The sequence below is a fragment of the Cryptomeria japonica genome, chromosome 10, assembly GCF_030272615.1.
Source record: "Cryptomeria japonica chromosome 10, Sugi_1.0, whole genome shotgun sequence".
Lineage (NCBI taxonomy): Eukaryota > Viridiplantae > Streptophyta > Pinopsida > Cupressales > Cupressaceae > Cryptomeria > Cryptomeria japonica.
In genome coordinates this window covers 129,509,623-129,522,772 of record NC_081414.1, presented here as the reverse complement: position 1 = coordinate 129,522,772, position 13,150 = coordinate 129,509,623, and positions in this window count along the sequence as shown.

Below are 13,150 nucleotides of genomic sequence, written 5' to 3'. Positions count from 1 at the left end.
CATCCATCTGATAAACCTTGTAGTTTTTATGTGTAGCATAGGCAAGAAATAATCTTACAACTTCAATCCTAGCTATAGGTGCAAAAGTTTCACCATAATCAATTCCTTCCTTCTGAGAATATCCTTTACAAGCCAATCTAGCTTTATTCCTTACAACTTGTCCATCTTCATTTAATTTATTCCTAAGAACCCATTTAGTTCCAATAACATTCTTAGTTTTAGGCCGGGGAACTAAAATCCATGTGTTATTCTTCTCTATCTGATCTAATTCATCTTCCATAGCTTTCATCCAACATTCATCTTTACATGCTTCAATTACTGATACCGGTTCAACTTGAGAAATTAAACATACCTCATTAGTTGCCAATTTACTTCTTGTCATCACTCCATTGTTTTTATCCCTAAATGATCAAATCTTCTGAATGATTCATCCTTACATAACTAGGAGTCTTTTTATTCCCTGTTCCTCTTTTTGGTTCTTCAGTTATTGTTGAATTTTCTGATACTGCCGGAGTAATTGGTTCAACATTCTGTTACAGTAAAGGTGTTACCGGTTTAGTTATGATCATTTCCACTGCTGATTCTTTCTCATAAACTCTGATTTGACTTTTATTATTCTCATCCACCTTGACATTAGCGCTCTCCATAATTCTCTACAATCTCTTGTTATAACATCTATATGCTTTTCTTTCATTAGAATAACCAATAAATATTCATTCATCACATCTAGGATCAAATTTGCCAATGATATCATCTCTCCTGATATAACATTTGCTACCAAAGATTCTGAAATACTTAACTGTAGGTGTATTGCCAAACCATAATTCATAAGGTGTCTTACCGATTTCTCCTTTGATATGTACTCTGTTGAATGTATAAACTGATGTGCTCACTTATTCTCTCCAGCAGATATGAGGTAGATTAACTTCCATCATCATGGTTCTAGAAGCATCCAATATAGTTTTGTTCTTTCTTTCCACAACTCCATTTTGCTGAGGTGTCCGGGGAGCAAAAAATTGTCTCCTTCTGCCATGCTTCTCACAAAATTTATTAAACTCACCGGATGTGAATTATCCACCATGATCTGACCTTAAATTTTTAATTTTCAATCACGTCTCAGTCTCAACTTTAGCTTTAAATATTTTAAAATTTTCAAAAGCCTCAAATTTCTCCCTTATAAAAGTAACCCAATGTTGGCCATTTGGAGGAATTGATTATGTGTTGCATTGATGTTTTTTCATTGATGCCAACACTAGCTATTTTGGATGCTTTACCGACACCCTTCTGGTCCCGGTAGGATGTGTGGTTTTTGGTTGGATTGGATCCGGCATGATCCAATATGCTCTGGTATGGTTTGGTTATGGAATTGGTTTATTCATGATACTCATGTTCATATTCAGTAAGTTGGTTTTGGTCTGGTGATCAGATGTTATCCTGTTTGCTTGGAAGCTTGGTTTGTGGTTCCAGCGAGGGTTTCAGCAGCAGAGATTTGATGAAGATCTTTGATGATATGTATAAGTGGTGTTGGTGTAGCTTTTTGTATGGATTCAAGATTTTGTTGGTGATCATGTTCAATACTTGGTGGATGGAGATCATTTCTTTAGCGTGTGGACCTATATTGGGACTCGATTGATATAGGTTGTGGACCGACTTAATGAAACGTGTGGATTGGACCTCTCGATGTGTTTCTGGGATGTCTTATGTGTTTGATATTGTTTATTTGGTCTAAGGACAACATGTTTTGTAATTATGTAATTGGTTTATTGTCTAGTGGCTAACCTGATTGTTTATGGTCAAGGGTTTGTATATATATGATGTAAGATCTCATTGTAGATCATGGTCATGGTATGTGATACAGATATGTAATGTAAAAATAATTTAATATCATTCAGGCAGAGGATTTGGTCAATCATTGGAGATCGAGTTGGGTTTATATAAGAGGATTTAGTCCTCTGGTACTGATCTTAACCAGAACTGTACTCAGGCATAGGAGATGCCATATTTGTAGTTCATTCATTCTTTTGGATTGTAGTCTGGATTTCTATGTAGTGAGTGAGACTCCTTTTGTGATGAGCAGTGCGCTCTAGGTTGTTGACCTTCCTTCAAGTGTAGGCCCCTCAATTGTAATCCACATACTTATTGCAGAAGCATTATCTGACTATGGGTTGGCTTCCCATCATGGTTTTTCCCTTTACTGGGTTTTCTACTTATAAATCTTGGTGTCATTTGGATGGTATTTATTCTCTGATTATTGTTTAAATGCTTAATTGGTTTAACTGTTATTCCGGTATTTGGTTTAAGCATTCCAATATTAATGTTTTGGGTTCCAGTATTAAAGTTTTAATTGCTAATGTTCTGGTAATCCGTGACAACTGATTCACCCCCTCTCTCAGTTGTCTTCCAGTTATTTGAACTATCTAACACCCAATCATTCTAGAATAATCATCAATGATTAGCATAAAATATCCATCACCTTGAAAACTTTTAATTCTAGGAGGGCCACATAAATCAGTATGAATAAGATCATGAACATCATTAGATTTGTCTTGTATACTATTAAACGAGGTTCTGACCTGTTTTCCCATTTGACATTCTTTACATACTGGATTGTAGGGCTTCACAATCTTAGGTATATCTCTAACTGCCTTAGTTGAACTGATCTTTACCATGCAATCAAAATTCATATGACATGGCCTTTTATGCCATAGCTAGCTCTCATCAATTTGTGCAATCAAACATGTCTTCTCACTAGAATTCAAATGAAATATATTACCTTTTGTCTGTGTACCGGTTGCAATCTCCAATCTAGATCTATTAATGATTTTGCATTTTCCATCATTGAATTGTAATTGAAATCCCTTATCCACCAATTGTCCTACACTCAAAAGATTATGCCTTAAACCTTCAACATAATATGTTGGCATTTGCATGAAGATTGCATTGATGAACTAGTGCATTGTCATTGATGTCGATTACAACCAGTAATAGAAGTTGTTATGCAAACGGTAGTTGAGAAAGTGAAGGAAACCGATATTACTTAAGAAGCAGTAATATCAACCAGTAACCCTACCTATTGATGTGCCAAACCTTAACCGATGGAGCTTGGTGAATTGGTTGTATTGATCTATAATCAAATGGTGATTGGAGATGATTATGCTGATAGAGTTATAAAGCACTGAGAGGGGGGGGGGGTGAATCAGTGACACCAAAAACAATACTACTTTAAACACTGACCAATAGATATACTTAACAAGTTTACTCAACACTATTCATGCAATCCAAAATGATATTAAAGCATCCACAATAAGTAAATCATCCACCATAACACAAGTGTTTATACATGGAAAACCCAAATGGGAAAAACCACAGTGAGATGGGACTCATAAGTTAACTATCTGCGGTAATAGGTAATTGATCGGTTAAGGTCTACAAAAGTGCTCTGCTAGGAGTGAATCTTGTTAAAGATCCCAAACCTCTATTAGGAGCTATACCCTGTTAAAGGTAGTACCCTGTTAGGAGTAACCTTGGTAGAGGATTTCTAAATCCAAACTAATGGATCACCTTATTAAAGGATTTGTATAATGAAGCTTGTTAGATCTTACCCAGTTAAGGGATTTGGCCATTGTAGTGATTATAAAACAACAGGTGGTATGATCTAGAAGTAGCACAACTTTCTTGAATAGATCCTCTTTTGCTCACTCAAAATTGCATCGCCAACATATTCTGCAATGCCTTCAACAACTTAATACTTCTATCTTTGCATCAAATCATCTCATATCATATCATCAAAATAGTTCATCATAATGTCATTATATAGACATTTAGATTTCATGTCGTCTTTAGAAATTATACCACAATTTCCTAGGTGCAGTGTATTTGGACAATCAAACATAACTCATTGCAAATTACTGCCAAAATTTGTCGATTAGGGTAAGTCATCATGACCGGTGATAACTCATCACACAATTAATGAATACTGGTTGGAACATTGATACTAGTTAGAGTTAACCTCGATCAACATGTAAATTGATTGTCCTCCATTGCTTCTTTGATGGTCTCCATTGAATCTTCAAGTTGGTGTCAAGTTATTTCATGCATATACCGATTGTCTCCAAGTACCGGTCTGACACCATCATAAACAAAGCTTCCAATACTGGTTGTAATACAAGTAACTTTTAGAAGTAATATCGGTAGACAATGTGAACATATGTGTGTGTGTACATGTTCCATCAATGACAACATATGAAGTCATTCATTACAATCATCATGAAGCCAACAATCTCCCCCTTTGGCATTGATGGCAACACTTAGAAAATTTTACAACTCTACAACTAAGTGTGCTTACAAAAATTGTACACATATATTTCTACTCTTACTCCCCCTTAACAATACATAAAATTTTTTCACCACATACATATTTCTACTCCCCCTTTGACAACAATGCCAAATTGAAAAGTAAAATACATATATATGTAGCAAAATTTGCATAAAAAATGTTACATATACAGAAAACTTAAAAAGTCTGTATTAAGGAGTGTTCACTTCAATTTGCAAGAAAATGTCACTGAAAGTAATCTTCATTTGAGAAAAATCATTTTCCCATGTTTCCAGTAAAGTGTCAAAAATCTTTATGGTTGTCATAATCTATGCAGAAAATTCTTCCATTGCATCAAGTGTACTCATATCTAGAGTCACCAAAACCGCTTCTGCATCCTTGTATACTTGTTGCAAGATTTCCACCTTCAGTCTCAATAAGTTCTTTAACTCCTTCAATGATTGGAGTGTTAGGATTCCCAAAGATACTGAGAGGGGGGGTGGGGGGATGAATCAGTATCTAACCAGTAAAAGAATTTACTTGAATTATAACATGAAAAGCACTTCAAAACTGTGTACCGGTAAACTAAAATTAATGCAGTAAAGAAGAACAATAACCACAACATAAGAGACACACCATAACATAATATTTTAATGAGGAAACCCGGTGTGGGAAAAAATTTGGTGGGATTTGTGACCCACAATATTCGCTTGCTGGCCAATAAGGGAATATTACTGTTTACAATAGGGGCCTGCATATGCAGGAAGGCCAAGTGCCTAGAGCTCACTACTCAGTTACAAAGAAGTCACGCTGACTTACAAAATTGGATTATACAAATCCAATATCTTGTACTGCTTCAGATCAACATCTACTATGCCATATTCAGTACCAGTTTAAGCTCTGCAATATACATCAACCCTTATCCCAATAATTCGCACATTAGGTCTGCTATTATCTTTTCATATCTCGCACTTATAAATGATCTTCAATGATATCATACTTATATGATTCATGTTACAATCCACCATGTCAGCTTACAAAAGATTTTATAATTAATTACAAAAATATATATACACAAAATTTATGTCGGCCAAGGTGCTGGTAATCTTCCTTTTGGTGTTGGTGATCTGTATGCCGGTGTAGAGTCTGCTGCTGCTGGTGCTTGTGTTTGCCTACCAATGTCATATGATTGTGAGGTTGCCATCAATGGAAATACCTTAAATCACCTACAATTTCTCATTGGAGTGTGTATTTGCCAACAATCTCCCCCTTTGGCATTGATGGCAACACTCATGAGAAAAATCAAAAAGTGTCCAAAATGATGTCTGAAAAGAATCTCCCAAAATATCTTACCAAAACTGTGTTGTCAAAAATGTATGCTCCCCCTAAGCTGATGATGTCCTATTCTGATCATTTTTCTCATCTACTACTCCCCCTTTGACATCAATGACAAAGGTTTTCATTCGATGTCTGTGGAGTGTGTTTCCTGCTCGGATCCTTGTATCCGGTGGGTTACAATCTGAAAGAGTTCAGCTATTACCAAATTTAGACTCTCAGTGAACTTTTCACTGTCTTTCAGTGCAACCTCTATCCTTTGAATAGTACCGGTGAGGTGATGCATTTGTTCCTTCGGTGTCTTCGGTCCTTGAACAAGTGCCTCAGAGATCTCTTTTCTCAAAGAGATGAGGTAGTCCAATTTGGGGATGAGTTTGTATTTAAGGTCTTTTGCCTTCCCTTTTATTTTATCTTTCTCTTTTTCAAATTTCTCAAGTTTTTCTTCAAGACTGTATATCTTCTGCCCTGTAACTGATGATGAATCAAACGAACCGATGAGGTTATCCGCTATATTGTCGATCTCCTTTTGTACCTTATTTATTTCCTTGTCTATAACTGCTGTCAAAACATTTGTCTTGCATGTATCTCTGTAGAGTTCCTTAAACTCCATTATTGTTTTGTTTAGTGCCGGTAAAAGAGTGCCAATGTGTCCCATGTACTTCTTTATTGTTTCATCAAAGAATTTCTCTTTCTCTTTATTCATTTTCTCCTTAAATGTGTCCTCATTTATTTGATCAACTGTCAAAATGTTGCCGGTGATGAACTTAGACAATGTGTCTAGTTGACCTAAAGAATATTTATTATCCACAATGCACTTGGGTGCTATCAATTTAAGAATAGGAATTGTATCATCAATAGCCTCATAGGCTTGTGCATTACACTCTATGATTTTCTTTATTGAGTCTAGTAAGACCTGTGCCACAGTTGCAGGCCAAAATTCTGCTATAGAAGTACTAGATGTCTATCCAACTATTTTTACAATTTCCATGCTGCTGGTTTTAGTAATAACCTTGCTTTCCTCTCTCTTAGGATGATCTATTTGGGTATGTATTTCTATTTGCAAAGGTTTTGGTTTTTTAGTTTTTGCCAGTGGCATTGTCTCAGTTTGAACCTGTACATCAACCTATTTCTCTTCTGGTGCCTCAGAGGATTTCTTTGAGCTCTCAACTATCGGTTTCTTAGATGTAGTCTCTGAATGTACTTTTGGTTTCTGTGTATTTTCCTTTGCACTATCCATTGCTAGTTTCTCTAGTTGTTTCTCAGTAGAGTCCTCTGCTGGTTTCTCTGATTGTGTGCTAACATTGATTTCCACATCTGCAGCCGGTGGCTCAGTAGCCACATCATTCTTATTATCCTCAATGGTTTCTTTATCTACCACAATATTCACCTCTTGTGTATCAATATTCATGGTATACAAAATTTCAAACTCAGGATTTTTATCCTCTAGAGGAGTCTCCATACTCTCAGTAGTAGGTTGATTATCAACAGTATGTGCCGATGGAGTATTAGAAAGAGGTGGGGGTAAGTTGTCTGTTATTTTCAGGTTAGGAGGTCCACCTACCTTACCTTTCCCCTTATCCCTATCCTTTTGATATTCTTTTATTGTCTTGGGTCTTTTGAGTTCTTTTTTTTTTTTTTTTCAACAAAGAATATGTCCCATTGGTCCATAGTTTCTTTTGAAATTTCATTCATTCTCCCTGCCATCAGTGCTACATGTTGGTGACCGGTTGAAAATACAGTTCGATTGGCCTCACTGATTAATTGATCAATTTCTTCAGGTGAGTTCACTGGGTGAACTGCAAGTAATTTATCAATTTTTATTTTCTTATCCAGCTCAACAATAGCTACCCTTCTAGCTTCAAGTCTTCTGTAGAGATCAGTGGGTATCTCATCAACAATTTCCATCAAAAATTTCTTGTAAATATCCAAGTGTAAAATTACACTATTTTCTATGCTCTCTTTGCCATTAGCAGAAAGTGTATTATATAGTTTGCTAATGTTTTTCAACTTTCCATTCTTTGTTATTTCACTAAGGAGCTTATCCAGTGGAGTAATGTCTTGTTTTACCTTTTTCTTCTTGGGAGTCAACTTCTTTACAGGAGGCCTCATTGCCTGTTGCTTTTGTCTTGTTCTCCTGGGTGTAGGTGAGGGTGCCGGTGAGGGTGCCGATGAGGGTTTTCTTTTCCTTTCTACCCTTTTGAATACCGTTGGTATATCACTCTCAGAAGAAGTTCCAACCGGTGAAAGATGAGATTTCATTTGAAGTCCTTCTAGCTCACTTTCCTTGATACTAGTTTGTTTCAAAACATCTTCCTTAATTGCCTTTTCCTGTCTGGTTCCCTTCTTCACTATTTTTTCAACTTTCTTAACCCTTTTCCTTGACTAAATTCCACTTTCAATTGTTTTTGTATTTCTAAAGACTTTCTTAGTGGGTTCCTTTGGTGCTTCAAGGAGGGCTTTTGCATAAGTTTCTATGATGTTATCATTTGTTTCATAGCCCATTTTAGTTACCCAGATAGTCCTAGGGACAACTGCCTCCATCCAAATTTCATCTTTCTTAATTACAAAAAATATTTCCTTTTGATATTTATCCACAATTTCCTGTGACAGTCTTGTTCTAGTCTTCATTCAAGCTTTTAGTGCCTGAAAATGTTCATTTATATTTTTCTCCCTGTTATCTCCCATGTTGTTTATTGTGTCCAAAAGTTGCTTTCCTACCAGTATGTCAAAACCAAAATGTCTCCTACCAATACCGGGTACTTGTTTAGTAATGTACAACATTAAACATACAAGTAAATTTCCAAATCTAAAGGTTCCTTTCTTATCTCCCTTTATCTTCTTCAGATTGTCAATCAATTCATCTTTGAGCCATTCATACACATCTATTCTAGCATTGTTGTTAACCATATCATATGTACTTTTGATACATAGGCTTGATACTGAGTTTAACCTATTTGCATGTGTAGCCTTGTAGCCTAAAATCATATTGACAAATCTGACATTGATATCCTTCACATCATTTACCCTTAGAGACCTTTTGTCAAATGTTGTGTCGGTTAGGTCCATTACTATGTCATTAGAGACCTTTTTAGTTGTGTCATGCCTGCTATCGGTGGAAGGTAACCCTGTTACTACCTTTACTACTTCTTTGGTGATCTTATGGATTGAATCCAACCAAAAGAATTCCCCATGAACTCTGCTTAGCACAATTCTTATAATATCCTTGGGAAAATCCGAAACACTAAGGATTTCAGTAAGACCTAGGGTTTCCACTATCTTATGGTCCGGTTTGATATTTCCAGATTCATCACAAATCATAGTCCGATACATGTTCTTGATTTCATTATCTCCTAATTCCTCTATATGGCAATGTATGTATATACTAGGGTCTTCAGCATATACTACTCCCTTAGGTATTTTTGAAAATGCACCTATAGTATCATCTTTCTTCGCTATTTCAAGAACAAGCTTAAATACAGGTCTAGGGCGCTTGATAACTTCAACACAGTAGGGCTTGCAATAAATTTAGGAGTGTATGAGGAAGCCATAGTTATAAATACCTCAATCTGCCTTAGGGATGAGTGCTTGGATGAACTGCTTCACTTCTTCACTAAGGATGCCTTCGCTCGGGAATTTTCGAGCTCTCGAAGATTTGAATGCTCGGTGAATGAAAAGGAGCCAAAGCACTTTCTTTATAATGTTATTTTCTCTAACTACCACATTTAATGCTTGTCGGTTAAGTCACAAATTAACTTATCTGTCGGTAAGGAAGTAATTCAACTTCTCACCATCAACCGAGGATATAATAGCATGTTTTTCAAATTTTTGCTAAACCCTCAAAGGATTTTCCTTCAGTTAGATGAAGAGTCTCCTACTGGTGGAGTGATACTCTATTCTGCCAGTGGAGGAGTATTCCCATCAACATTTTGATCTGACTTTCTGATCCATTGCTTTGAGAATTATTGCTTTACCTCTTCAACCTTTTCTTTACCTTTCAAACTAGGACCTTTGTTATTTTCCGGTGAAGTCTTGCTTCTACAAATTTTTTCAATATGTCCAATTTTGTTGCAAGCATAACAAGTCACATTGTTTTTCTGAATAGCTTTCCCATATCCTATGCCGGTATGTGTTCTGCATTGATTAGATAAGTGTCCAAATCTTCCACAAACATAACATCTTACATTCATTCTGCAATTTTTTGAATTATGATCAACTTTGTTGCATTTAGAACATTGACCGGTGGGTGTATTAGTGTTCTGATAATTTCTAGATCTACACTTATTTGCTCTATGACCATACTTGTTACAGTTAAAGCATTTCCCATTGAATTTGTAAGCATTAGGTTGTCTTACCGATTTACTATGATCATGATTGGTTGCAGTACCAGAGCTTTCACCAATTTCAAAGCCAAGGCCATTTGTATCACCTTTAAGTTTCTGATTCTTCAACATGTCAACAAGTTTTTCTGAACTTTTCTTGAATTTCTCCTTGTGTTGATTTGCAGCAGCCAATTCACTCTCCAAGATTCCTTTCTGTCTCATAAGTTCATTTGTGTCATTTTGTGTATGCATCAAATCTTTCTTCAACATATAATTTTCATGACTGAGTCTTGTGTTTTCATTTCCAACATCATTTAGTCTTCTAACCAAATCATCTTCATTCTTCTTTCTATTTTCAATTTCTTTACAAAATCTCAGTCATATCTTGCATCTCATTCTTCATTGTACTATTATCTTGTCTCAGCTTGTTTACCAGATCATTAAGAGTTTCCTTTTCATCTTCATCTTTCTGCATTTTTTCACAAAGTTCTCTTCTTTTGTTCCTTGCTATAGTGAAATTTTCTTGAAGTCCTCGAATAATATCTTGTGCAGCCTTCAGATCATCCTCAAGTTTGATATTCTTTACTTTTTCTACATCATAGTCTGAAAGAGTTGTTTCCAATTGCTTTCTTAAGTTTTCCATCTCTATCGGTGTCAAGATCTTCCTCAAGTTGTTAGGCTTTTGAAAATAGAGGACCAAGCTCTGATACCATTTGTTAGGATTCCTAAAGATACTGAGAGGGGGGGTGAATCAGTATCTAACTGGTAAAAGAATTTACTTGAATTATAACATGAAAAGCACTTCAAAACTATGTACTGGTAAACTAAAATTAATGCACTAAAGAAGAACAACAACCACAACATAAGAGACACACCATAACACAATATTTTAATGAGGAAACCCGATGTGGGAAAAACCTCGGTGGGATTTGTGACCCACAATATTCACTTACTGGCCAATAAGGGAATATTACTATTTACAATAGGGGCCTGCACATGTAGGAAGGCCAAGTGCCTAGAGCTCACTGCTTAGTTACAAAGAAGTCACACTGACTTACAAAATTGGATTATACAAATCCAATGTCTTGTACTGCTTTAGATCATCATCTACTATGCCAGATTTAGTATCAGTTTAAGCTCTGTAATATACATAAACCCTCATCCCAATAATTCGCACATTAGGTCTGCTATTATCTTTTCATATCTTGCACTTATAAATGATCTACAATGATCTCATACTTATATGAGTCATGTTACAATCCGCCAAGTTGGCTTACAAAATATTTTACAATTAATTACAAAAATATATATACACAAAATTCATGTCGGTGAGGGTGCCAGTAATCTTCCTTTTGGTGTCGGTGATCTGTATGCCGGTGTAGAGACTGTCGGTGCCGGTGCCTATGTCTACCTTCTGGTGTCATATGATTGCAAGGTTGCCATCAATGACAATACCTTAAATCACCTACAATTTCTCATTGGAGTGTGTATTTGCCAACACAAAGTCTTTTTTCCTGTTCAAAATCATAAACATCTAACCGGTTTTGCAAATCATCCACAAATTTGCCAAAAGTTAAGATTGAATCCTATAAAGGTATGTATGCATTACATATCTTTTCTAGTTCCAGTTATGTCTCTATTTGCTTCTTAACAATATCAACATAAAAAAATGATACATTAGATGTGTAGGCTAGAATTATGCCTCCTGACTCAATAACTTTTCTCAAAAGATCTTTGTTCAGGGATAAAACAATCTTCCCTGTATCAATATCTTTCATTATTTGTTCTTCTCTTTTCTTCCTGTAGTTTTTCTCAGCTATAGTCTAAGCTGCTTCCTCAAGTGACTTAAGTTGGTCAGAAGCATCAATAACCAACTGGCCAAGCTTGTCAATAGGAGTTGAGAAATTCCTTATAGCAGTCTTTGGTGGAAGACTTGACAAGATCTCCACAATAGTTTGGATGGTTTCTGCTTCCTTCCTCTATTCCTTAAGCCTCTTCTTTTGTGCTCTGGATTGCATCACATTTGCACTATCCAACAATTTTGATGCACTCATATTATCAACATCTATAGGCCCTTTGATGCCAAATGAGTCATCATCATCGTCATTTTTTTGTATGACTAATGCCTTTTCTGGTTTAGTAGAGTTCTTAATTTTCTCACCCTCTTTTTCTTTCTCCTTTTCCTATGTAGAGGTCTTCTCTGCAACTCTTTCTACAGGTTTCTCCTTGGTAACCTGTGAAACTGGTGGGAGTTGTGATTTCACTAGTTGATCATTTACTAGTGGGGGTGGAATATCCACACTTGGTTGAGTTGCCGGTATCTCCATTATATTAACCTGTGAAATAGTAATTTTTGGTGGCTGCATATCTAGTGAAATAATGTTCCCAGATAGATTAATTGTATCCTCTATATCATCAACAAAGATTACTGTTTGGGAAGTAGTGTCATTCTTCTTCTTGATAGGATAGACAACATCAACTTGGACTATTTCTTCCTCATCCATTTCCAGTCGTACTTCAGTATCTTGCTCATTAGCCCTTTAGGAATCTATTAGTTGATGCATTCTCTGAATGTCCCTTGCTATCTGATGAGTCTCAATTTCAATAGATTGCATCTTTCCACTTATTAGCTTTAATCTCCTTGACTTAAAAGGAAATTGTGTTTTGTGTTTATCAAGAAATGCAATTAACTCATCTTTAGACAAATCAGGAAAATATTGAATAAACACATTATCAATAATTTTTTTTTCTTTCTTCACAGCTTCTTCCCATTTATCCAAAAAAATAGAATATAAAGAATAATAAATATTATTTTTAAGGTCTTGAGGTAATCGATTATATTGACATAAATAGTTGATTACCTATTGAACAATTTTTTCCTTCTGATCTTCGTCAAATGAATCAAAACATTTCTCGACATTATCAAATCTGTTCCTCCCTAATGTTTTTAATATCTTCTCAAAATCAGTCATGGGCTTGTAAGATAAGACATTAATAGGAATACTTGCCTTTGGCACTTGTTTTACTAGTTTAGCTGCTTTACTAGTTTCTTTCATTTTCTAGGGTTCCTCCTCAGTATCGGTATCATCTGATCATGCTTGAAGAATTAGTTGATGGTCTCTCTTCTTTGTTGCAGTCTGCTTCGTAGTAGTAACTTTGGGTACCTGTTCCTTTTTGACTT